Source organism: Bubalus bubalis, chromosome 2, assembly GCF_019923935.1.
Source record: "Bubalus bubalis isolate 160015118507 breed Murrah chromosome 2, NDDB_SH_1, whole genome shotgun sequence".
In the NCBI taxonomy this organism is placed as follows: Eukaryota; Metazoa; Chordata; class Mammalia; order Artiodactyla; family Bovidae; genus Bubalus; species Bubalus bubalis.
Window position 1 is genome coordinate 1,197,097 of NC_059158.1, and position 25,985 is coordinate 1,223,081.

The window sequence follows — 25,985 nt, forward strand, 5'->3', positions numbered from 1 at the left end:
CAACTACAGGTTCCTGGCAAACAGAGATGGGTCACGGACCTTGGACACCCTCCCTCGTTCGGTAAATACTCGCTGAGCATCTTCTGTGGGGTGGAAGGTTCCGTGCTTTGATGCTGGAGGCTCAGAGTTCTCGACTCTCCCACAGTGTGAACAGACTCGCCACCCACTTTGAAAAGTTTGGGGGATTAGGTGAGTAAGCGCTCGCAAGTGTACTTTTAAAAAAGGACAAAGCATTTTCTCCCACTCCTTCCTGTTATGGTATTTTCAGATCTTACACAGAAAAATGAAGAAATCCATGTTCAAACTCACCAATTTCACTTCTTTTAAAACCATGCCTGCAGAATCTCTCACACTTTTCTGGATAAAGGAAATTCTTCTGTTTTACAGGTACAATTGTCCTAACTGTTTTTTCATTTCATTTTCATCTCAAATGCTGTTCAGATGGTAGCAGAACGAGATGATGGGTGAGGACAGCATGGAAAGGTGCCCGCCCTTGGAAGGCTCCACAGCAGACTCAGAAGACCCAGACCCAGGAAGCAGAGAAGCCCGGGAGGCAGCCCCACCGTCCTCCTGCGGAGCGGGCCGGGCCTCCCCAGGCCGGTCACAGTCGGGGGGCTGGCGACTGAACCCCCGAACAGTAGGACTGTTTCACCCCCCACCTCAGGAACCTCAGGGTTGGCCAGATTTGGGAACCTAATAAATCTTCACATTTTTGCTTCTTGAAAAGGATATTTCAGTTAATTAACATGAGTCAACTTAAAAAGCACTAATTCAAAAAGGGAACAGCACTTCTTCAGCAGTGTAATAATGGCAACTCTTTTTAGAGATTTAAAAAAAATACCTTTTAAACACTAAATTTTATTAGGAGTGAATGAGGTGGTTAGATGGCTTCACCAACTCGATGGACACGAGTTTGAGCAAGCTCTGGGAGTTGGTGATGGACACGGAGGCCTGGCATGCTGCAGTCCATGGAGTCGCAAAGAGTCAGACATGACTGAGCAACTGAACTGAACTGAACTGAACTTCTTCTCTGAGTAAAAACAAAAAAGTTAAAATGAATTTCATAACAAAAGAAATGGCTCAACTGAATGTGTGCAAGCTAGGGATCCAAACGGGCACAGTCTGTATTATCTGTCACTTGATCAAATAGAAATGGGCAGTAAACTGGATATAAATATATACATACAAGCACAGATGGTATCGCGCCGAAGGGCCAGTAAAGGACGGTAAGTTTAAGGCGACTAAAACATCACCAGCCCTTAAAAAGACTCAGCCAATTTAAGGAGTTTGAGAATAAAAAAAATTGTGTTTCCTGGGCTGGACAGAACTAAATCAAAGTATCGTAGAACTCAAAGAACTTGACACCTTGGCCTGGCAGAACATCTGTCCGCTCCATGGCCCCGCAGACCCTCCCAAGGGAATCAGCAGAGGTAGAAGCGGAGGGCGGCCCAGCACCCTTGGGCCCACGAGGTTCTGGGCCAGCAGGTGTAACCCTCCCAGCACACGCCCACCCAGACACTCAAACCTCAAGGAGTGAATCTGCTGCGTTTCAACACACACAAGGGCAGGCACACGCCCTTCAAACTGCCACAGATGAAACATCCACTGAGTCACTATTAATCATAACAGTACGGGTTAGTTTATATCCAACACTTACATGGCCCCTGAAGCGTGTTGTAACCCTGTATACCTATTCACTCCGAGTCCACGTACACAGCATGGACCATGCCCACCTGATAAGGGGGCACTGCTTCTACACCGACCTTACAGACCAGGAAACAGAGGCAGTTTCTGAACACACATATGCTGATGTCCCCCACAAACAAGGACGCTCTGATGCCAAAGCACGTCACTGGAAACACATTCCAAGTAGACAAGATAATCTCCACGGCGCACAGAAACAGGGCTGCCGTGAGCAGAGCACAGAAATTTGAAATCCCTCAGCATCCTTTCATCGAGTAGCTACTCTGTGCCAGAGACAACTCTGTTCTCTTTGTGGAGCGTAACAATGAATAGAAGTGCCATTTAGTCCAAGAGGAGAAATAAACGCAAAACACCGCAGGACACACAGAAAAGCGTCAAGACGATAAAACACGGCAGAAACATTACAGAACGATTCCAAGTTAAGTCTAAGATAACGCCTTTCTTTAAAAAAAAGGCAATTGGTATTCACAATAAAAAATTCTAAAGTAGCTTTAAAACTTGATTGAAGAAGTTGCAGTATCAATCCACAGGTGTTTGAAAGGGTTATGCCAAAAAAAAAAAAAAATCATTTTAAGTTTCTCTATTTTGAAATTTGGATTGACTGCCGAAGTCAATAAGATCAATAGAATTCTCACTTAAAAACAGAAATGAAATTTCAGATGCTACACCAATCGGATCATACTAGAGACGAAAAAGATACAAAATGGGAACAGGCAATTTCTTGACAAGGGCCAGCTACAAAGTACAGGTCCTCCACAGGTAGACTAAGTAATTCTCAGTCTGTGGTCTGAGCAGCACCACCTGGGCGTGTGCGGACCACTCAGGGATACAGGACTGAACCAACGGCAGCCTGAGAACATGTGAAGATGCCCACCGGCATTGGCAGAGACGCCAGAGGCTGGGCAACGTCACAGCATATTTCAAAACAGCAAAGACCCTCTCTCAGGGAAAGAAAAGAATAGGAGCGTCAGGGTCTCACCTCACAGAGCCCAGACCAAATCAAAGACCCCTGGAGCTTTCTGGGAAGACCCGAAGGCTACAGGAGAGGCGTGCTCCAGAGCCACTCTGTTTTCTCAGTCCTCTGGGCGAAGGGCAGCTCTGGTGTGATAGTCACAAGTGTGATCGGAGTCTTGACCTTTTTTGTCACTGAACTTACCAAAGGAGAAAAAAACGGGGGGGGGGGGGGGGGGGACGGGTATTACCAAACACACAAATGGTTTGCAAAATAGAGTTCAGGAGCTAAAAGCTAATATAAAGGTTGCATTTTTCCTTTCCTCTTTTCTCATTGTCTTGAGAACAGGACACTGTGTCAGATCCAGCTGGAGGGCGGCCCACAGCTCCGCCCCGCCCCGTGAGGAGCTGTTCTTTGTGAGACGAGTTGAGACAGAATCACAGGCCAATTAAGCACACACGGAGCAGGACGCCACTCAGGAATCAATAACAGCTAATGTGGACAAGTCCTCCCAGTCATCCCAAAGAATTTTTCTGAGAGTTTCCAAAATATTTGAGCAACAAAAAGATTTCTTTCTCTGCTGTTTTGAAGGCATGAAACCAGCTGGACACTGCCAGATGCCTCCTGCACAAGGCATTTCCTCTCTGGGTCCTCTGTAACAATAGCACAGAAGTCAGAACTGTGAAGTTCCACTTTTAAAAGGATTTACAAAGAGGCTCACAGGAACAAGGAAGGTAACACTTCTCACATCTCAATCCCCACCCACCCCCTCTTCAAACTACTTCTTCCTGTCAATAACCGGCATCTCTATTTACCCAATCAAGACACACACTCAGAAGTCACCCCTGCTGCCCTTCCCACTCCCCAAATCCAATCTGTCAGCAAGTCCTACCAGTTCAACTTCAAAACATCCCACAGACCAGCCTACTCTCTCCATTGTCCCACAACACTCCCATCTACACCACCACCACCTCCAGGCTGGACCACCCCACATCACCTCCTGCCTGGACCGTTCCACCATCACCTCTTGCCTGGACTACCCCACCACCACCTCCACGCTGGACCACCCCACCACCACCTCTGGGCTGGACCACTCCACCAGCCTCCTAACTCGTTCAGTTCAGTTCAGTCACTCAGTCATGTCTGACTCTTGGCGACCCCATGAACTGCAGCACGCCAGGCCTCCCTGTCCATCACCAACTCCTGGAGTTTACCCAAACCCATGTCCATTGAGTGGGTGATGCCATCCAGCCATCTCATCCTCTGTCGTCCCCTTCTCCTCCTGCCTTCAGTCTTTCCCAGCATCAGGGTGTTTTCCAATGAGTCAGCTCTTTGCATCAGGTGGCCAAAGTATTGGAGTTTCAGCCTTAGCATCAGTCCTTCCAATGAACACCCAGGATGATCTCCTCTACGACGGTCTCCTAACTCAAACCTCCCTGCTTTCTTGAATCCTAATATCCACGCTGCCAAAGTGATTTTCTTCAACTCTGAAGACTTCAAAGAAGTCACTGGATAAAATCAGCACTCTGTTCAAAAACGCAGCCTTGCTGTCAGAGTCAGGAAGCCCTGCCCACCAGGCAGCTGCCTCCCGCCACCCTCTCCTTCCCACCGTGCCCCCAGCCTCTCTCTGCTCCTAGGACATTCAAACTCGGCTTGTTGTCACCTTGAGGCCTGTCAAGATGAGCCCCAGCATCTTCAGATTTCAGCACAAACCTCACCTTCAGAGCGGCCTTCCCTGACCGGAACCTACACCCCATCTTCACCTGCTGGCCCGGAGCACAGGGCTTCTCAAACTACCTCTGATGAAAGGAGCACCCCCCTTTTTTTTCATTTTCAATCTATCACAGAACTGATCTAAAATACAGTAAAATTATTTTCTTTAAAGATAGAGTCAACAAAGACACAGAGAACATGTGCTTGAGATTTTAGTTAACAGCGGTGATGGTCTAAACCCTGCTCCATCACAGCCCTGAGCCTCAGCCCCGCACTCCTCCCGCTGAGCCGGCAGCCCGGGCCTGGGCACTGCCTGCGCTGCCACCAGGGTGACTGCCAGCCACTGCTGCCAGATGCTGTGCTGGGCTCTGGAGCGCAGCGACGGACGGGCGCAGGGCCCTGCCCTCTCAGGGCCGTGTGCTCCAGGGAGGCCCGAGAGGCTGGGTCCTCGTCCAGAGCACAAGGCGGAACCAGGATCTGAACTCTGGGGTGACTCCGCGGCGTTTCCCGGGTGCCGAGCAACGCTCATCACTTCTCCTCAGTGCTGTGGGAAAGGACACATCCCAGCAGGGGAGGAAATGTTCCAGAACAGCCTGAAGATTTCAAGTGGGTCAAGAGTAACGGTAACCTCCTGCAGAACATGCTGCCTGCCGGCACGGCGGACCAACAAATCTGGACCAGGGTCCACACAAGGCACCGTCTGCTCCTGAAAATACCACCCTCGCGTGACCACATGCTCCTTATATTACACAGCAGTCAAAGATTTTGATCAAAGTCACCACTTCTAAATGTGTGTCCGTTTGGATATCAACTTGGAGGATCCAACCATGTGGAAGAACTCAACTACATCCTTAACCAGAGTCTGGAGCTGTCAGCAACGGTCCGTAACAGCCATTCCACTCCTCGGCTAAACTGCCAACACTCGCCCTGTCTGCCCTGCAAGCATCAGTCTACCGGACATGCGAGTTCCTTCACCCACTCCCCAGGTCAGTAATAGAGACACTCAGAATTTCTCCCAAGACAGAATCAATGTCTCAGCAGAAAACCCCAGCTGCCACCCTCAGGCCATATTAAAGAAATGGGGTCAAGATGATGCTAATACATATTAAACACAGAACTCAGCTTCCTAAGATCTCATCAGCTTGCGATAAAACATGAAGCCCCACTCAGGTGCGGGCACCTTGGCCCACATGCTCCACCAGCAGGCCTGAACCTGCATCCTGAGGGCGGGCGCTTCACAGGTGCTCTTTCTCTCCACGCCCATCCATCACGCCCTCTCCCTCAAGCTCCCCACACCATCACCATTCCATTTCACAGATGAGAAAACAGTGAACTAGGGATGTTTAGTAAATGCCTGTCAAAGAATGAATCAAGGAACACACATTTGCTAAAATTTTATTCCGTTAAATACAGCATTTCTTTCTTGGCAATGATTCTCAAATTTGGCTAGGCTTCAGGTCACCAAGCTGCCATGATCGAAGCCACCAGCTGGTTCTCATACAGCCAAACTGGCCCTGGAAATAAGTGACCTTCACCACGTGAAAACCAAGGATGCATGTGGACAAAAACACGCAAGGAAAGCAGGAACATGCCAGCTGCTCATTTTCAAGACTTGCTGGGCCTGCCGTGATGTTTTACTGTACAATGTTACCAAAGTATTAATTGTGCGGCAGTTCAAAAATCATGTGTTTATGTTACTGCAGTGGAGGCCTGGGCCTATCTGTTAAAAATAGCAAAGGCACCAATCAATGAAACCTGGCACAAGTCTACCTACTTGGCTTAGCTGATTCCTAAAAGGCGGCCAAGGGCACTGCTTAAAGATTTCCACTGAAGCATCAGAACGTGTGCGACAACCGGGATGACGGGCAACAAGCCCCTGCGGTCACTGCGCAGGAGTGGTGTGCCAGCCGGCTCTCCTGCAACAAGGTGCCCCGCTGGGAGGACTTCAGTGCCGTGCGGGGCGTCCCCTGCAGGTACCTTCGAGCATTTGCTCCAATACACACTGAATACCATTGTTTAGCTGTGTTTACTAATTTCAAGAAATAAAAAATCTATTCTATCAAGCAAGGACTGAAAACCACATAATCACCTACACAGATTCACTTATCAAGATCTGAGTAATCAAGGCGAAGGGCTGAAATTACTGGTGGATACACACTAACACCCTCCAGCTGCTGCAGTTCTGACCCAAATGGGCACCAAGGAGAAGTCTCTACTTGAGTATTTGCCACATTTCAGAAACAAATGCATACAAGGATATATATTTATACATAATGTCACATACGTGATAAATTTGATACTTTCAACTGAAGTGAAGTCTACTGTCAAATGTTACTCTATATTTAAAGCACAATAAATGCTTTAAAAGCTTTGCCAAATCATTAAAGTACCAGCAACAATCCCTTCTCTTTGGGCAACCACTCTTTAGATATCAGGTCTGCTCTCTGATTTTGCAATGGCATCATTTAGGACCTGACACAGTCTTCGTTCAAAGTCAAGTTCATAAAATAAACAGACGAAAGGACCGGGTTCCCCGGTCCTTCCTGTGCTGGGGCAGAGAGGACGTGCCCCTCTCCGGTCAGCTGACTCAGGCCAAGTAGGGCCCTTCCCCACCTTCAGATTCTGCTTCAGCTCTGCTCTGTCAGTCTGGGCAGAAGTCAGTGACCAGCAGGATCCACACCACGCTTGGGAAAGACATCCCATTCCTTTGCTCCTCGCCAACAATGGCACCCCACTCCAGTACTCTTGCCTGGAAAATCCCAGGGACAGAGGAGCCTGGTGGGCTGCAGTCCATGGGGTCACTAAGGGTCAGACACGACTAAGCGACTTCACTTTCACTTTTCACTTTCATGCACTGGAGAAGGAAATGGCAACCCACTCCAGTGTTCTTCCCTGGAGAATCCCAGGGATGGTGGAGCCTGGTGGGCTGCCGTCCATGGGGTCACACAGAGTCGGACACGACTGAAGTGACTTAGCAGCAGGTTAGCAGCAGCAACAAGAATTCTCGGCTCTGATTTACCTGTGGCCCCATTAGTCACAGTCACAAGCTTAACTCTTATCCCAGGAGACCTAAGCTCCTCCTTGGAAAGGGACCAAGCTCTGAGACAAAATACGGAATGGGAGCACCAGACTGCCTCGCGGGGTCCCTCGGGGAAAGCATCACCTTGTGGAGACGCCCTGCTCCCCATTTCACCCGCCGGCCAGCCTGCGAGGAGGACCCACACTACTCTCGCTTTTCAAAAGAGAACACCGAGGTTTAAAATGAAACGAAGAAGCTTTGCCTAAGATGACACCCCAGGTAAAACAGTGAAGAATAATAGCCTGGCTGTGCCGTGATCTGCCATTCTTTCACTGTAAGAGATCATTTAAAACAGAACCCACATTATGAGGAAACAGTGACAGTTTTCAAGCTGGAACTGCTTTATTCAAAGGGAGAGTTACTTTTACATGTTTTCAATACAGTCAATTCCTGAAGGGCAGAAAATGACAGATTTAAACCAGCACTCTCGCCTGAGAATCAAAGAATTCAATTCCTACCGCTGAGACACTAAGACGACACCCGGGGTCCGCTCCACAGCAGGGGAGGCGGGGTCTCCAGGCTCCTGCAGAGCCGTCAGCTCCTTGAGGACATGACCAGCCCCCCGCCCACCAGGCCCCCAACAGGGACAAATTGACTGCCCACACCTCAGGCGCCCCCGCCCTCAGAAGCAAGGTGCCCATTCCCACAGAGGAGGGGGGTTTAGTGTCAGGGTTGGGGGGGAGCACAGGTCCTCCTGCACAGAACAGGACTATGGATTTGATTATTTTACTCAACCTCAGAATTCTCTCCTCGGATACAAAGTCCAATTTAGCTAAAACTCATCAATGGTCAGTCAAAAGAAATTTTAGCTTTTCCACAGTCAATATTTTCAAAACCAAAGGCAAAACTGCCTACAAAAACAGCATCAAGAGCTCCTTTTAAGAGCTTTACTGGTGGCTCAGTGGGTAAAGAATCCGCCTTTCAATTCAGGAGACGCGGGTTCGATCCCTGGTCCAGGAAGATCCCACATGCCTCAGAGCAACTAATCCCATGGGCCCCAACTCCTACGTCTGTGCTCCAGCGCCAGGAGCCACACGCACGGAGCCCGCATGCCGCAGCTCTCGAAGCTCAGGCAGCCTGTGCTCGCAACGTGAGAGGCCACTGCAGAAAGAGGCAGGCTTTCCGCAACTTTCCCCCACTCACGACAACCAGAGAAAGCCTGCGTGCAGCAATGAGGACCCAGCCCAGACAAAAGTAAACAAATCTAATTACTTTGTTAAAAAAAAAAAAAAAAAGACTCAGTCTCTCCAGCTGCTTCACTGAAACGTCTGAAACTGAACAGTCACAGAATCAGCTCATCCTGGAGCTCGCCAACTGCCCTCATCTGACATGGACTGGGTTCATCGCTGAAGCAGGAAAGGCAGAAAGAGGCTTCCATGCTCTGTCTCTGCTGCAGAGGGACGCGTCGCAGGCAAGTACAGCTCTAAAGGGTCCAACAAGCAGCTACTGCCTCACATACAGCGTCTGCATTCTCCACTAGCTGCCGCAGGGTGTCACCAGGAGCCAGTCTCGGTTCCCAAGGAGCTTACCGAGCGGTGGTCAGGACAAGGCAACAACCAATGACCTCTCACGCCGCACAGGCTCAGAGACAGACGCGGGCCCGTCCCGCAAGGAGGGGCCGGGAAGCCGGCCTCCAGGACTGACACGGGAGCTCCATCAGGACACACAATGCAGGACTATGAGCAGACGCCCCTGGGAAGCGACAGCGTCCGCTGCGCCCTGCAACCACACCCGTGATACCTGCAATGGGGCCGGGCTGCGGGGCTCGTAGCAGGGCCTGCACGCCAGGCATTAACTCACCCATCAGTGACGACCCTCGAAGAAAACAGACCCTGTACTTCTGCGAACAGTGGGGTGGGAGGGGCCATCAGCCTGGCTGCTGGACAGCAGGCCCAGCAGATGCGGCCCGCGCTCGCCGCAGGCTCTGAGCCTCTACACTCTGCTCCTGGCTCAGAGGCTTGCTCCTACCTTCTACCTTCATTCCTGTCCCTTCTTTCTTTCTTTTCTTCACCCCAGGAGGCCTGTGTGGCCAACAAGCGCTGACCCTTTATTCCCAACTTGCAGCCGGACCAGCCCCCGCTCACTGCTAACACCGCTGGGGACACCTTTGTACCGTGTGTTCGTGTTTGCGGCACCTGTTCGGGCACTGACACCTGGCTGGGAGACCATCTTGGAAGGGGCAGCACCCAAAATCCCAAAGGCAAACCCTCACCAAGCTGTGCGGTGGATTTGACAGGAGAGTGGAACTTGTGGGTAGCACAGGAGTTAGAGACGTCACTCCAGGCTTGGGTCTGAAATGGGTCAGGTCGCCTCCATCCCAACTAATACCCCTCTGGGCCATACACTCTGGGACTAGGAAAAGTTTGGACAACAGGAATTAAGAAGGAAAAAATCTTCTTAGGTTATGTAATCAGCTTTGGCCACAATATGAGTTAGAAAGCCAAGAAAAGTGGCCACTAAACGGGCCCGTGAGTTATGACCCCAGGTTGTAGTTAGACTTATATTACAGAAGGAAGTTAAAAACGGACCAGGGCACCGTATGCTCAACTTCCCAGGGCCACGCATTCAGGCAACGAGACCCAAAAGGAAGGCAGGATATGAGGAGCCCAGAGGGGTGACTCCAGGAAGGACACAGAGGACACACCGACTGGGCCCCTAGGGGGCCACCAGCACCCTGGGCCCCTGAGGCAGACAGGCCCTCAGTGGAATCACCAGGGGAAGTGTACAGACATGGAACCATGTCACCAGACGGGACCAGATCGCCTATCTAACAGAGGGTGGGAAGACACTTACAGTGAAACCGTCAGCTGTGCAGAGGTGAAAGAGGTCAACGGGGACAGGGCGATGACCCTGCAGCCTTCCCAGGGGGCCCAGAGGAGGCTCTCGGGAAGCAGGACAGCGCGGAGCTCACCCCCCAACCTCGAGGGACAGGCCCTTTAGGCCGTGCGTTTTCCAGCCCAGTCTGCTGGTCCCCACGCTGACATCAGGCGCGATACTCAGAAAGCGACAGTTGGTCCTCAGATGCCAACAACTGTTTTCTTCAATTGGTTTATTCAGTCTCCAGTCATAGGGATTTGGCAAAAGGGCTGGAGGCACCCAGAGAGCTCCGCAAAGGCCCAGATGATGGCACGGCTCTGTCCAGAGACTGCCAAGGGGGAATCCCGCTTCTCTGGGCCAACCTGGCCCTGTTGGACCCCTAGGCTCATGGCTACCCAGATTGGGCCCGGGTTCTGCAGTGGACAAAGGGGGCGCTGGGAGGAAGATCACAATCCATGAGTCCTTTGCAAAGACCCAGGGCACTGGTGGAGGGGATGCCCAGATGCCAGAGCGATGGGGGCCCCTCGGCCATTGACAGTTTTGCCATCAGAAGACGGACAGGGCCCGAGGCCGACAGGGGCTCTGCCTAGAGACGCCCTCTGCGTAACTGACGTCGAGCCTTGCGTGGTCACTGATGGGGCAGCCAGCTGACAGAATTTCTTACAGACACTGGTGCAACCTTCCTTAACCCCTTAACCCCAACGACTGGGAAGTCTTAGCAACCGTAAGGGGTATGTGATGGGGCGGCAGGGAGAGGCGGGGGCACGCTGTCTTGCAGCCCCTTCTGTGCAACGTCAATGGCCAGCTGTTTCCACATTCCTTTTTGTGTCTGACCGTCCCATCCCTTTAATGGGAAGAGGCGTGTTAACTAATGAGGGCCACTGTTTCTCAAGGGGCAAGGAAACCACCCTCATCACCACGGCTTCTAACGGGAAGTGGGAAGGAGCAGATGAAACCTGGAGGTAAAACAGAAGATGCCATAGACCCTGGAGTGTGGACTGCAGAGGTCCCAGACATGGGCAAAGATATCCAGCTGGTAATTATTAAGTTCAAAAGGGCCACAGAGTCTCCAAATCTAAGGCACATATTTCTTAAACCCAGGGAGGATCCTCAAGAGTGTTTATGAATAACCAAAATGGGAGGCCACTGCTCTGACTGACTAACCTTGGCTGATAGGAATTTGAGAGCAGGTGGGGGGGGGGGGTGCTTCCTAACATAAATGAAGGGAAGTTTGTTACTATGTTACCATTCCAGCACAGGTAAACTGGTGTATCAGGCATGCAGCATCCTTGAGGTGATCACTCAATTCTTTGAGAGGGAAAAAAAAATTCTGGCCTTAAGGGAACAAAGTCTTCCTAGGAGAAACTAGCCTTTCCGTGCCTTTGAGATGCAAATATTCCACTTGGTCTTCTCCAGGAACCCATCATCTTTTTAGAAATTCTGAAAACGAGGTTGGTGATCTAGAAGCTGACTTGTTGAGGACAAATAGAAATCCTGTGTCTTTTTCCCTAAAACGGGTTTTCGCCATCTAGACAGGTGACCTTGATTCGTTCCATCTACTGCAAACCCAATGTGAACCAACCTCCTTTGTAACTGATGGGTTTTACATTGTTGTAGCTGATTTCTGGCAGAAATTCTGGAATGGGAGCTATGAGGTCTCTGTGTGTGAATCTCTCTATATGTTTGTTGTAGGTGCATGGTATTGCCAAAAGCACTTTGTAAATAAAAGAGCTCTATTTAACTGGCTTAAAGGAAATTAAGCGCTTATATAAACATTTAGAAATATAAAAGAAGCCAGTCTGAGCAAACTTCAGGTTCGTGTGATCTGAAGAAATACTCGGTATTAACCAATGTCTGGTATTGAAGGTGAGCTGTCTTGTAACTTGGTTAAGGAGTAAGTATTGTCTCACAGTGACTTACACTCTCATTCGACTAAGTGTTTTGAAACTTTTTGACAAACTTCCCAAATACAAATGTTAAAATCCTCTTGACTTTCAGCTGCCTTTGGGATGCTTTACAGGGCCCCCGAGGCATCTCAGAGAGAAATATTTAACTAGTATTATTTGGAATGCAAAATTACCTGGAAAGCATTATCACATGGGTGGCAAACCTACTTAGAATGCACTCTATGGATGAATGCTGTTAATGCAGACATTAAAAGTTACATCGTTTCTGAAATCTGGCTATGTCCTGGTACAATGCTACAGTTCTAGCTCGTACCATAAAATGTACGTAGCAGCAAGTCGGTCAGGTTCCTTTGTCAGAAACATCGTAATCTGGTGTTTAAGCTGTCTTCTTAAGTCTTCTTTTATGGTTGGTTATTGTGCTCGGATCCTGCCGCAAAGGGCCTCGTCAAGGACGTTACAGGAAGGCTGTGGAAGCAGTTAGGAGAGCTGCACATGGAGACAAGGGCGAGTGAGGACGCAGCCACGCCGCCTTAGGACAGGGAGCCGTCCTGCCCCGCCGCGGCCGGGCACCCGGGACTTTCAGTCGCTCACAGGCAGGTTCCATTGTATTTATATTGTACTGAGTTATACTGTATTTATCTAAAGAAAATAATCAGGAAGGGGAAAAAGAGCAAGTGTGGAATGAAACCCTGACAGGACAAACCATGGGGTTTTATTTATTTATCAATTTAACTTTTACTTTTTTTTATTAGTTTTTGTTTTTTTAATGTTTTTTATTGTGGTAAAAGTCACATAATATAAAACAGTATTTTAACCATATTTAACTGTACAGCTGAGGGGCACTAAGTACATTCACATCGGAAAATCTATTTAGTGTTCGTAGTAAAAGAGCAAACATGAGTAGCCTTAACCCCGTCTGTTGCCAGTTTTCTCTTTTGTTAAAAAACAGTAAAGGACACGTTTTTACACACTGCTCTCCTCCTAGTTCTCTCTTCATTCTCCCGTTATCTCACCGCGCAGCTAATCCCATTGTCCTGGCTTCTGCAGAGGAGGAAGCTGCCCCGGGACAGGCCGCCTCTGGCTCGCGGCGCGCTTCCTGCGCGGGGCACGGCGGCCGGCCACAATGGGGGGCGCGCAGACGGGGGGCCCTCGGCCGGATCGCCCGCGCGCGCGTGCTTCCTGCACCCCGGCCGTGACCGGCGCCCTCGCTCCCCGACAGGTCTCCGTGCTCCCGCAAAGGCTGGGCCTCGGCAAGGAAACGGGGGGCCCTCTCCCCAGGGCCCCAGGACCCGCGGCTGCCCGCCGCCAAGGCGGCCGCCGCCGGGGCTGCGCAGGACCACGGCCACGGGACCTGCGGGGCTTCCCCACGGGCTCCCGCGGCCCCCGCCACAGAGCCCAGAGGGGCCTGCAAATGCCGGTCACCGCGGAATGCGGCCGCCTCGGGGTGGAGAGCGGGACGCCAGGACAGCCGCACGCCGAAGCCTGTCCCGCGGCCCTCCAGGCTTTCAGAGGCCCTGCTGGGTATTCCTGTGCAGAGAAGAAAGGGAAAGATGCTTATCTTATGGTTATCTCAGTACAGAACCTACCTGGTTTCTGTATAGGCACCAAGCCGGCACTACAAAGTATGTTGAGGAAAACTACTACTTTATGGCAAATTTAACCAAATTAAATTTAATTAATTCAAAAACGGTGAGACCAACAGCATGGTGGTAGTGTTTGCTGGGTTGCCGCGGCCACCCTTGGCCGTCACGGCGCACGCCGCGGCCGTCACGTCAGGACGCACACCGGGGCCGTCACGTCAGGACGCACGCCGCGGCCGTCACGTCAGGACGCCCGCCGGGGCCGTCACGGCGCCCGCCGCGGCCGTCACGTCAGGACGCACACCGGGGCCGTCACGTCAGGACGCCCGCCGGGGCCGTCACGGCGCACGCCGCGGCCGTCACGTCAGGACGCCCGCCGGGGCCGTCACGGCGCACGCCGCGGCCGTCACGTCAGGACGCCCGCCGGGGCCGTCACGGCGCACGCCGCGGCCGTCACGTCAGGACGCCCGCCGGGGCCGTCACGGCGCACGCCGCGGCCGTCACGTCAGGACGCCCGCCGGGGCCGTCACGGCGCACGCCGCGGCCGTCACGTCAGGACGCACGCCAGGGCCGTCGCGTTGCACACCGCGGCCGTCACGGCACACACCCGCGAGGCACGCCGCGGCAGGTGTCCAGGGACCTCATGCTGTGTCCCGTGCAGCAGCGCCTCACGTGTACACACGGAACAGACTTTCCTCACAAACTACTTCCCCTTCCTTTTCTTGGTTATAATGAAAACATTATATGGACTTAAAAAAACATAATGTGTGCCGTTAAGACATGTTACCCATGAATTTCATTCTAAGATTGTACAGGCGTCAACTATACATGAAATGGCCACATGGAGCCCTGAAAGAGTGGAAGCTTAGTGAAAGGGCCATTTTCTAAAAAGGCATATAAATATTACCTGTCTTTCTCAATTCAGCACAACGCGAGTCAAGCTAGGTGGTCCCCACGCCTCGGGAAATCCTGACTCAGGCTCCGCTCTGCCATCAGCCTGGACCACGCGCGCGAGGGGAGGCGCCGGCAGATCAACGCGCTGCTGTGCTCTGCACATGCCAGAGCTCAACTTTTAAATTCACTGTGATTTTTGAAGCCACATACAAAATAAAACTAATTTAAAACAATGTTAAAGTAGGAGGAAATGGGATTATTAAAATATTCACAGTGAAAATTAAAAAAAAAAAAACCTTATAAAGAAACATGAAAAAGTTTGGGAAGCGTGCTTCTTGACTCGTAAGGTCAATTCGTTATGCGATCTTTTTTATAGACACACACACATAAAACTGTTTAAACCCAATAGACAAACATCACATCTAAAAGCGCGTGCTCAGCCACTCGGTTGTGCCCAACTCTTGGCAACCCCGTGGACTGCAGCCCGCCAGGCTCCTCCGTGCATGGGACTCTCAGGCCAGAGCACTGGCGTGGTTAGCCTCTCCCTTCTCCCGGCGTCTTCCCGAGCCGGGATGGAGCCCCGCTGAGCCACCTGGAAAGCTCTACACCTGAGCCGACTCCTAGCGACCCCTGGACTGCAGCCCGCCAGGCCCCTCCGTGCATGGCGCTTTCCGGGCAAGGGTACTGCAGTGGGGCGCCACTGCCTGCTGCCCCTGAAGCATTATGAAACCCAATTATATCTTCAGCCACTTTCTAGCACTGTTACTTCCTTACTTTATCAACTTGCTTTATCGTCACAACAAATGATTCCATTTCACACCAAGCCACCAAGTTAAATAAAAGATTAGTAGAATTAAAAAGTGCTACACACACACACCCACTGTTTTGTTGCTTTGTTTTCCCAATCGTGGCGGTGGGGCAGCACCCACACCACGCTGTCCACACTCTCCACACGCAGGAACAGCGTTTTTTAAAATCTCATCCATTGCCTTAACAGAGATGAGTCCCTTAACAAAGACTCGCTGTTGAAGACTCCTGGCAGCCACACGGCTACCTGCGTGCAGAGGGGCGAGTCCGCGGCGGCGGGGCCAGGCGCTGCCGTTTCCAGCCTCGGCTTCTCGAAAAAGGACGCGAGAAGTTAACCTTTAACAAAAGCAGTAAAGACTTTGGTTTCCTTTCTGAGGTAATTATACTTACATGAAGTTATTAACAAGGGCATATAAACCCATGGTAATTTTAAAACATGCTTTTTAAAATTTATTTCATCTTTTCTCCAGGAAAAGTTTTAACTGAAATTAGTACAAAGGCTGGGGGGAGCAGAACCTGATTTGACTTTCACCTTCTTTTCCCTTTTCCCACTATGTAAGAGAAGTGACCGGAGAAGGCAATGGCACCCCACTCCACTACTTTTGCCTAGAAAATCCCATGGACAGAGGAGCCTGGTGGGCTGCAGTCCATGGGGTCGCTAGAGTCGGACACGACTGAGCGACCTGACTTTCACTTTTCACTTTCATGCATCAGAGAAGGACATGGCAACCCACTCCAGTGTTCTTGCCTGGAGAATCCCAGGGACGGGGGAGCCTGGTGGGCTGCCGTCTATGGGGTCGCACAGAGTCGGACACGACTGAAGCGACTTAGCAGCAGCAAGAGAAGTGACAATACCTAAGGACTCTGTCCAAAAACACTGAAGCAAAAAGAAAAAGACCCACATAAATAGGAAACTGAACATTAAATTTTTGAATAACTGTTTTATTTTGTAATATGCCTTAAGTGTATCAGAAAAAAATCCTAATTCCAGAAAATCTGTGGTTGAAAAATAAACCAAAATTAAGACGCTATGTCATGATCTGCTAAAAAAATAAGCAAGTCTCCCAAGGGTTAATTTGAACTTTACTGCTTTACTGCACGTATTCCTAAAACAAAGGAAATACTTTGGCATTTTAATGCTTCTTGTCTAATGTTAGTGGGAAGCTACACAGTAACATCCTTCTCATGGAATAAGGTAGGTTTTTAAATTCTTCATGAGAAATAATAAGTCCACAAAAATTTTGTGCTCGTTGTTTAGGTACTGTGTGTCTTTTCATTTCTCAAAGAACAGAAGCATAAACTAAAACCATGTAAACCATGTATGACCGTCTAAATTTCTATATCTATTCATTTTACTTGTAACTATGGAATGTATATGTCAAAATAAACACATAAATTATTACAACATTCTAAATCAACAATGGGGGGGGCTCACTTCAGCCAAAAACGGAAAAAAATGTTCAAGCTTTTTATAAATCTAAGCAAAACACAGTATATGGGTCCAAAGTCTTGTAAATACTAATGAAGGACACAATTCAAGAAGGTAATCTTCCGCTGCAAGAGTCTAAGATGGTGTTAAATTAACTCTCGGGACGGTTTCTCTGAACTGGTCTCTGAAGTGAAACCAACTGGAAGACGCAGGGAGGCATCAAGGACCAGAGTGCTACGGACTTGAGCCACCTGGTGGCTTGCTGCCCTCACTGCGCCGAGAAACACCTGGGGGCCGGCTCGGGCCCACGCTGGACTCGCCTGGCTTCTCCTGCTGGTGCCGAGACCACAGGGAGCCCACGCGCCCAGCGCCGGGAGTGTCGGCCGCGCGGTGCAGCCCACAGAGAAGCGCCTGGTGAGCGCGGCTGCCCCAGCGCAGGGCCCGCCACTGACAGCTTGCCGCGGCAGCCTCGCATTGTTCCCAGGTCTCTTCAGCGCGCAACGCCTACACTAGGTGCCAAGTTCAAAACGAATTCAAAGACACTACAGCTCACGCGGAGGCCTGCCCAGGCTCTGCTGACCTCTTGCCTGGGTCTGGGCAGCTCAGAACAGAGCAAACGGAACTCCTAACAGGACACCGTCTTCACCTCCAGCAAGGCGGCAACAGGTGGTCAGAGACGTGGGTAAAAAAATACAGAAAAAAAGGCAATGAGGTACAATTTGCCGACAAGAGGAAAGTTACAGAATGGCAGTCTTTACGACTCTGCTTGACGCCAAAAGAGGTCCCAAAGAGATGCCTCGGCTGCTCAAACTTTTATAAAAGCAACACCTTCATCTTAAAATAGAAAGGCCTGGGAGGCAGAGGGCATTAGACAATCCTGATGGTGGTGGAGGAGAGGATTATACAGAACTTGGCTGTACATGGATGCCTGCCACGGAGCCAGGGACAACAAGCCCTTCACCCAGTAAGCGGGTGGGGGGGTGGACCCATGTCCAGCAGCAGCAGTGCCCAGGAGCTTCAGCAGTCTCGCCAACGGAGACGCACAAAGCTCAGCACCAGGAACCACAAGCAGCCAACCCACCCGCTCCACAGCGCTGCGGCCACGGCCGGCTCCCCGGAAGCGGTCCCAGACCCCCACGAGGGCGCCCTGCGCTCCTGGCCCGTCCCAGGAGGGAAGGCCACACGTCTTGCCCCTTGGAGACGCGGAGTGGAGAGAAGCTCCCCAAGGGTGGCTCTGCCCATCCTCCAGGCCAGGTTCTCGGCGGAGGCAAGGCTGCTATTAAAAGACTCGTTTCCTGAGGAAGGTAGACAGTTTTAGGAAAAGAATTCGGCGGGAAGGCGGAGGCCCCTTGGCCAGCCGTTTCTCCCCTCCTTGTGTGGTCCTGAGAAAGCGGCTCACCCCGACAACGCCAATGGCCAGGCCTATAAAAGTGACCACACTTCCTGTCAGAGGCTGCCTTGCTCTGCACCGTGCACCTTCATGGGGAGACCCGGCTGCAGTGTCTGCTTCACGTGAGCAGCTTCGGGGGGCTCAGATGCCGCCTTCCTCGGCGCAATCAGAGGGCCTCACTCCCCAGCCGGGTAACACGGCTCCGGGTTCAGAGCTCCCCGGGGCCCGGCTGCCGCGAAGAGCTCGGGCCTGTGAGCTGGGGGCCGCGGCGGGGGCAGCTGACAGAGGGAGGCGCCCTCAGGAAGCCGGCCCTCCCAACCCGCTCGGGCTGCAGGGCCAAAGGCAGGTTCAAGTGCAGCCCTTCAGCCACTTCTGGAAGAAATCACTACCAAGGAGCAGCAAGGGCGTTAGCAGGACATGAGCCTGAGGAGCAGGTCAGGGCTCAGATCCCAGCTGGTCACTCAAGGACGCTGTCCCCAGCCCCGCGGCCCCTGGGCCGGACCCACAAGGGCTGGTGGGGGAGGAAGGCAGGGGGCACCTCCCGTGACGACCAGGGGCGTGGACACGGGAGCACCTGCATGCACAAATACACGGGCTCTAAGACCACCTTCTCCTCGGGCAGAGGCCTCCCTGTCAGCTGCTCTCCCATCACTGCCGTCTCACAGCAGGAAAAGCAGCCTGTTAGGAAACGAGATACGTCCAAAATGCTGAGAGACTCTGTGGGTCCTGCTAAACCACTGCGCTTGCTTCTCCTTCGGTGATACAGCTTTCAATCTGCTTGCTTGCCTTCTCCACCGTGTGAGAGCTAGGACTCCTAACGACTGTGAGGTCCAAGGTTACATCAATAATTTCTAATCATGCCCCAGAGACCCCTGGATCAGAAAGAATGAAGGAGGGAACTGAGCGATGAAGAAAAGTGAGCTGCAGACAGAACTGAGCAAGGGGATTTATCTTTCCCAGAGATGAGGCTTTTCACAGAATCAGAAAGTTAGGACTGGGAAACCGGAAAAGGTGAAAAGCATCGTTAACTTCTACAAGCTGGAGCAAAAGCAAGCCGCGGGCACGTCCTGGCGTCCGGAGCACGGGCACCAGAGTCCAGGGAGCCTGACCAGTGACATCACACCCGCACGCCCAGGCCTCACCAGGACCAGAAGAGAGAAGCCGGCGTTCGGCGCAGGCGAGCACAGCCCCTGCACCCGAGACAGCTCCGAGCCCTGGTTCGTGAAGCTGAGCCTCTAACTTCTAACAGTCTGTTCACTCGAAATGCAACTTCAATAGTGAAATATTTAAAAACACAATTTCCTATTTCACCATATAACAGACTGCATCATCCAGTACTGCTCACTTTTTGTCACAGTGGTATACCTGTTTAGTCTAATTTACTGTGTTTTTAACTCTCTTCGACAGATAAAATCCTCCGACACCAGTGTGCCTGAAGGCCTGGTGTCGCCTCAAAGGCTTTTCCGGACGCTGCACTTCTCTCTGTGCCCTGGGACCGGGAGGAGGGGCTGGCTGCCCGCGTGGGGATGGAGCCGATTGATGAGACCAGGTGAGGGGAGCCGTCCGGACGGCCCACGGGCTCCGCCCGAGGCTGGGCCATGACCCGCGTGCCGGCAAAGGAAGGGAGGCCCAGGGGTGGGATCCGATCTAACCTGGCGCCACGGCTGCTAGGTTATCTCCACAGAGCACACTGCTCCTGACCTGACGCCTCTCACTCTGACCACAGGGGACAGTGTCTGCAGCGGAGAAGCAGAGGAAGGAGGTCCCCAGACCCAGAGCAGCAGTCCTTTTCCACTTGCCAGGCTCTGCGGAGATTCAGCCTGCGGCACCAGCAACGGCCGGGGGGCGGGAGGGGCCCCGAGCCGTGAGCACCCTGCCGCCTCGCCATCTGAAAGGCTCCTCAGAGCTGTGCTTGGTGTGTCTTGAATGGTTCATACTTGTTAGTTTTACAGGAATGCGTGTTCGTGGGAAGCCTGTTAATCAAACTGCCAACACAAATTACTTTTCCTCATTTTTGAAGGCCTGTCCAATTAATAAAACGCTGATGCTTATGTGCTCAAGTTATTTGAGGCCACTGGGTTGGGGGGGGCTGGAAGGAGCAACATTTATTGATTCAGTGTAGGCTCTCCTGTCACATTGAAGACATTTATTCAATTTTGAAATGAAAAATGATGGTAAAATTGGAAAAGAATATGTAAGAAAAGAGATTTCTGAGGAACAGTTCCCCAATTTAGAAATAATGCAGCCTCCCTGTCAGGCCACGCTGCCGGCTGCTATTTAAACGCGAGCTCCTGCCAGCCCGAGGGGGCTCCAGGGGGCCACAGCGGCAGGAAACCAGAGCATTTATGACTGAGTTCCTGTTATTGACTTACTCGCAGACAAAACGCCAAGTTTCTTCAGACACAGCGCAGCAGCCCCAGCGTGCAAGCCCCGTGTGTGCCGCTGTGACGTTTAGGCTGCAGTTTCTGTTTCACGCGTCAGGACTTTTTTAAGATGACTTTTAAAACATCCCTCCCACGTTTTCTGTAGTGGTTTAGGGAAAGCCGTTGACTCTAAAATGAACGTTTTGTGTTTGTTCACTTACATGCAGAGTACATCAAGTGAAATCGGGCTAGATGAAACACAAGCTGGAATCAAGATTGCTGGGAGAAATATTAACAACCTTAGATATGCAGATGACACCACTCTAAAGGCAGAAAGTGAAGAAGAACTAAAGACCTTCTTGACAAGAGTAAAAAAGCTGGCTTAAAACTCAACATTCAAAAAACTAATATCATGGCATCTGGTCCCATCACTTCATAGCAAATAGACAGGGAAAAAGTGGAAGCAGTGACAGATTTTATTTTCTTGGGTTCTGAAATCACTGTGGACAGTGATGGCAGCCATGAAATTAAAAGACGCTTGCTCCTTGGAAGGAAACCTATTCCAAACCTAGACGGCATATTAAAAAGCAGAGACATCACTTTGCCAGCAAAGGTCTGCATATTCCAAGCTATGGTTTTTCCAGTAGTCATGTATGGGTGTGAGAGTTGGACAGTGAAGAAGGCTGAGCACCAAAGAATTGATGCTTTTGAACTGTGGTGCTGGAGAAGACTCTTCAGAGTCCTTTGGACTGCAAAGAGATCAAACCAGTCAATCCTAAAGGAAATCAGTCCTGAATATACATTGGAAGGACTGATGCTGAAGCTGAAGCTCCAATACTTTGGCCACCTGATGTGGAGAGCCTACTCATTGGAAAAGGCCCTGGTGCTGGGAAAGATTGAGGGCGGCAGGAGGAGAAGGGGACAACAGAGGATGAGATGGTTGGATGGCATCACCAAGTCGATGGACATGAGTTTGTGTAAACTCCAGGACATAGTGGAGGACAGAGGAGGCTGGTGTGCTGCAGGCCATGGGGTCACAAAGAGTTGGACACGACTTAGCAACTAAACAACAACAACTAACCAGCATGCCCAAGTCACACACGGCGACAGTGGGCCCCGGTGCCTGCTTCCCCGGTGGCACACTTTGACAGAAGGCCTCTGGTGCCCTTACTGGGCCAAGGATGGGGCGAGCAGACACCTTCACGACACGACAAGAAATGAACAACCTTAAATGGCTGCGCAACTTGTTAGGGAAACTAATCCGTTTTGAACAAATAAAAATAATCAGTAAGATGAAATTAGAATGGACCAAAATGTACCAGTATTTAACACTCTTCTTCAAGGGGGCGGTGGGGCAGGGGTTGAGGTGAGGCTGAGACGCCTCTGAACAGCCTGGCTTTCAAACGTCCTTAGTTGGTGACACGCGTCCAGAAAGGAAGCGGCTTCACGCAGTGATGAGGCTGGGGCCTGGGCCAGCTTTGCTCCAGTGGTGCCCAGCGTGCCTCGTGCGGGGCTCCTGCCGCAGAGCCAGGGCCAGCCCGACTGCAGGCAGGTGGGGGGGTCTGTGCTGACGGTCTGGGACTGGGGCAGAAGACCAGGGGCCGCCACGCCATCTGTCGCTCCTCTGCTGCACGTGGCGCAGGGCCCTTGGGTCCGTGGCTTGACCACAGCCCTCCCCCTAGGCCAGGCGTGCGCCCGGTGCTGTCGTCTGCCTCTCCTGCAGCTACTTCAAGGCCGAAAGCCAAGACGACCAGTTTCCAAAACAAAAGTCCATGTATAGTACGTGTGTTTTGACAAAGCTTTACCTAACACTGATTTTGTGTGTGTGTGTGTGTGTGAAAAGTTTTACAAAGGCTTCCCTGGCAGCTCAGCTCAACTGGTAAAGAATCACCTGCAAAGCAGGAGACCCTGGTTCGATTCCTGGGTCGGAAAGATCTGCTGGAGAAGGGATAGGCTACCCACTCCAGTATTCTGGCCTGGAGAATTCCATGGACTGTGCAGCCCATGGGGTTGCAAAGAGCGACTTTCACTTTTCAACACTGACTTTTTATGTGAAAAATTTTACAAAGGAAGATAGTAATGACTGATATGTATTGACTATTTACTATCCGACGTGTATTGCTCTCCACACTTGAACATACTTTTCCTCACTTGCTTTTCCCAGTTATCTCCACCCTGCAAGTGAGGAGGCTGAAGGTAGGAGAGGGGCTCCAGAGTTAGGGCCTTGATACCTGCTCCCCAGGCCCCCTGCACTCTGCTCCCCAGATCCTGCCCGGCCGCCTCCTTTTCACTGTTCTGTCCACAGCCAGGGTCTTTGCTTGCTTTGCAGGGCTTCCACACGTGTAGAGAGAGAGAAGGGCTTTGATAATACCGTCGATTTCCCAGTAGTCACACTGCCATGCATGTGCTCTGTTTCATCATGTGTCAGTTTTCACATACAGTTTTTTCCAAGCAATCTGTCCATTTTTCATTGAAATAGTCTGATAACAGAACAGAGAACATAATAAAAAGTACAGATATCCAAATGTGAAATCAGATGTCCCCATTCAAACAAACTGCTGTTTCCTCTGCCACCAGGTGGCTCTGGGTTCTCACTGCAGCTGGCGGGGCCAGGCGCACCTCGGGGCAGCTCCGGCAGACATCAGAAGCCCGGCTGCACTGATCTCTGCATCTCCTTACGGGCTCCTCTGCCAGCTCCTCGGTAAGCAAGGGAACACAGTGCGAGCAGGATCCAAACGGCTGCACCAGCAACTCCAGACCCAGCCGCCCGCAGCCTCAGCTGTGTGTGCCCGTCTGTCTGTCTGAGTGACAAGATGCAGGTCACAAAGCCGCGATCTCAGACCACCATCTGCATCTGAGCCACGTGTCGAATCTCAGATGGCCGGACCTCCCTCCAGAGCTTCATTCGAGGCCTGGTGACCACAAACACCCACTTGATGCCAGACCTGCTGATCTGGGGAGCGCGCTGAGAACCTCCGTGGAAAGTTTTCCAGGCATACTTGTTCAGGACCAGTGCAATTAATATTCCTTAATCTGAGGATTTCCTTACTTGCAATCTGGAATGATTGCTTCCAGGCGCCACAAGGCAGGACAAGCGCACTGCTGAAGCCCCAGAGGTCCACTCAGTGTGGTGTTCGCAGTCATGCCACTGAAGCTGACGATGAGCATGGAAACCTAAGTTACTCAAAATAATTAACTGCAGCTGCATGTAAGTTAAACCCTTACACACGTCACATAAAAAGAGTCTGGCGGTAGTCAGTCCAGAGATGGTGTAGCTGTTCATCACTAGCTCAACAATAATCAGGGACCCAGGTGCCTTCCGTCCTTCTGGCTTCCGTCCTCAAGGCTACCTCATCATCCAGAACTGCTGCTGGAGCTCCAGACATCACATCCACATACCAGGTGTAGGAAAGAGGAAGGTAAAGGCCAAGGGGGCACTTTTCCCAGTGCCTCTTACACATCCCTTCCTGCTGGCCAACACAGCATTTCCACTCACACTCGCTGGCCAGAATTGAGTAGGGTCAGAGTGTCTGCTGTGCAAGCTGGAAAACGCCATCTTTTAACTAAGCACACAGCAGATCCAAATAACACGGTAATTGTGTTCGTAAGGAGAGAAGGATGGCAGGCAGCTAACTGGCTGGCTGTGTCACAATGAAAAGAAAACACTAGGTTATATGACAGAGCTTGGGACTGTAGTAAAACTCAGAAAGTCTGTATCAGATCCAAATTGTTCATTAGCTCATTTATCTACCTTGTTCCTAGAAGCGTTTTGTTCGTAGAAGATGGTCAACAAATATTTGCTGAAAGAATGGATAACACCCACAACAGCAACTTGCACCCCACCATTAAATAAAAACAAACAGGGTTCTTACAGTAGACCCCTCCTCTTCTGCCCTGGAAGGCTTCTCATGTGAAGGTTATCCTGGGAAGACTGCGATACGAGCCTGCCAGAGCAGTTTTCTGAAGGACTATGGGGTTACTCACGTGAATTCCTCTGGGTCAGAAAAACTGAGATCATTTCTCTAAAACAGCATCCTGGGAACCAAGAAGTAAAGCACGTGTGTGTATACATGTGCCCTTAACACGAGATGCACACTCACGTCCCTCAACACTCACTGGGCCTCAAACAACTGCTTAGTCCGTGCATCTTAAATGCTCCCAGGGAACTGGCCATGTGATTACTCAAAACACTCAGACAGTAGACGGGCTCGGTGCTGCTGAAACTCCCAGGGGAAGGGAAAGCAGTTTAGAAAATAGCATGCCCTAGACGTAATTTGAGAGTGCAGAATTTTAGAAAGACCTTTTTCTTTCCTTTTTTTTTTTTTTTTTTTTTTTTTTTACCATTTTCTTCAAGTAAAACTGGCACGATTTTGTTAAATCACTGAATCCTAAGGCCTGCAGAGTGGACTGCATTGGGAAAGCTCTGAAACTGCCGTCTGGACACCACTCACCATCCCCATCCCTGATGGAAGGGAAGATGGGAACGCCTTGGGTTCACAGGCCCTAACCTCAGCGGGCACAGGCATAGCCTGCAGGCCCATGTGGGCACAGCGGGGACGCGGCTGAAAAGACCCCATGCTCAGCTCCACGCACCCCCCGCCACTCCGAGGCTGCCATCCCTGTTACGGAGGGTCCCTGAGTGAGTGTTCCCAGGGCCGCTGCACAGAAAGAAGGGTTTGGGATAAGGTCAGAGAAGCCCTGCTCAACACTTCTCCCGGGACCTCTGCTCTCGAGGTGACCTCCTGAGTACTCTACTGCGGACTGTCCTTTATTTTAAATGATGGCAAGATTCAGTATTAGTGTGTGACGTGGTTTTTCTTCTGTCAAAACCTAGAAGGTAAGAGCTCTGAGGGACCCACATACAACCCAGAATTAACACCTCTGGTGCTGCCAACGTTCCCTTCCAGAGGGTCCCTCAGCTCAGGGCTGACTTCCCAGGGCCCTCCCCTCTGGGGGACGCAGTCCTGCACAGCACCGCCCCGTCCAGAACCTTCTCCCCAACACGCAGGCTTGCACCTGCCCTCTGGGACTTCGCAGGTGCCAAGTGAGAAAACAAAATCCACGGTCAAATCCTAAAGTGTGATGGAGCTTTAACACACACACATGGGCTTCCCAGATAGCTCAGTTGGTAAAGAATTTGCCTACAATGCAGGAGACCCTGGTTTGATTCCTGGGTCAGGAAGATCCCCTGGAGAAGGGATAGGCTACCCACTCTTCTGGCCTGGAAAATTCCATGGACTGTATAGTCCAGGCGGTTGCAAAGAGTAGGACAGGACTGAGCAACTTTCACTCTTCACTTTCGACTGAAGAACTGAACTGGAGAAGGATGCCCACTGCTTATTGCCCTTAA

General features: G+C 51.2%; 1 protein-coding gene and 1 long non-coding RNA gene across 2 annotated transcripts in view; both read right to left on the reverse strand.

Annotated features, from left to right (window-relative positions):
- Positions 1 to 3,825, reverse strand: part of LOC123464777 — a 44,427-nt gene extending 40,602 nt beyond the window's left edge. The window contains exon 1 of the long non-coding RNA XR_006639829.1: positions 2,684 to 3,825. This is a non-coding gene — a long non-coding RNA (uncharacterized LOC123464777). The remainder of the gene's footprint in view (positions 1 to 2,683) is intronic.
- The window catches only part of GMDS (GDP-mannose 4,6-dehydratase), a 411,761-nt gene that overhangs the window by 360,422 nt on the left and 25,354 nt on the right, over positions 1 to 25,985 (reverse strand). The window lies entirely within an intron of this gene.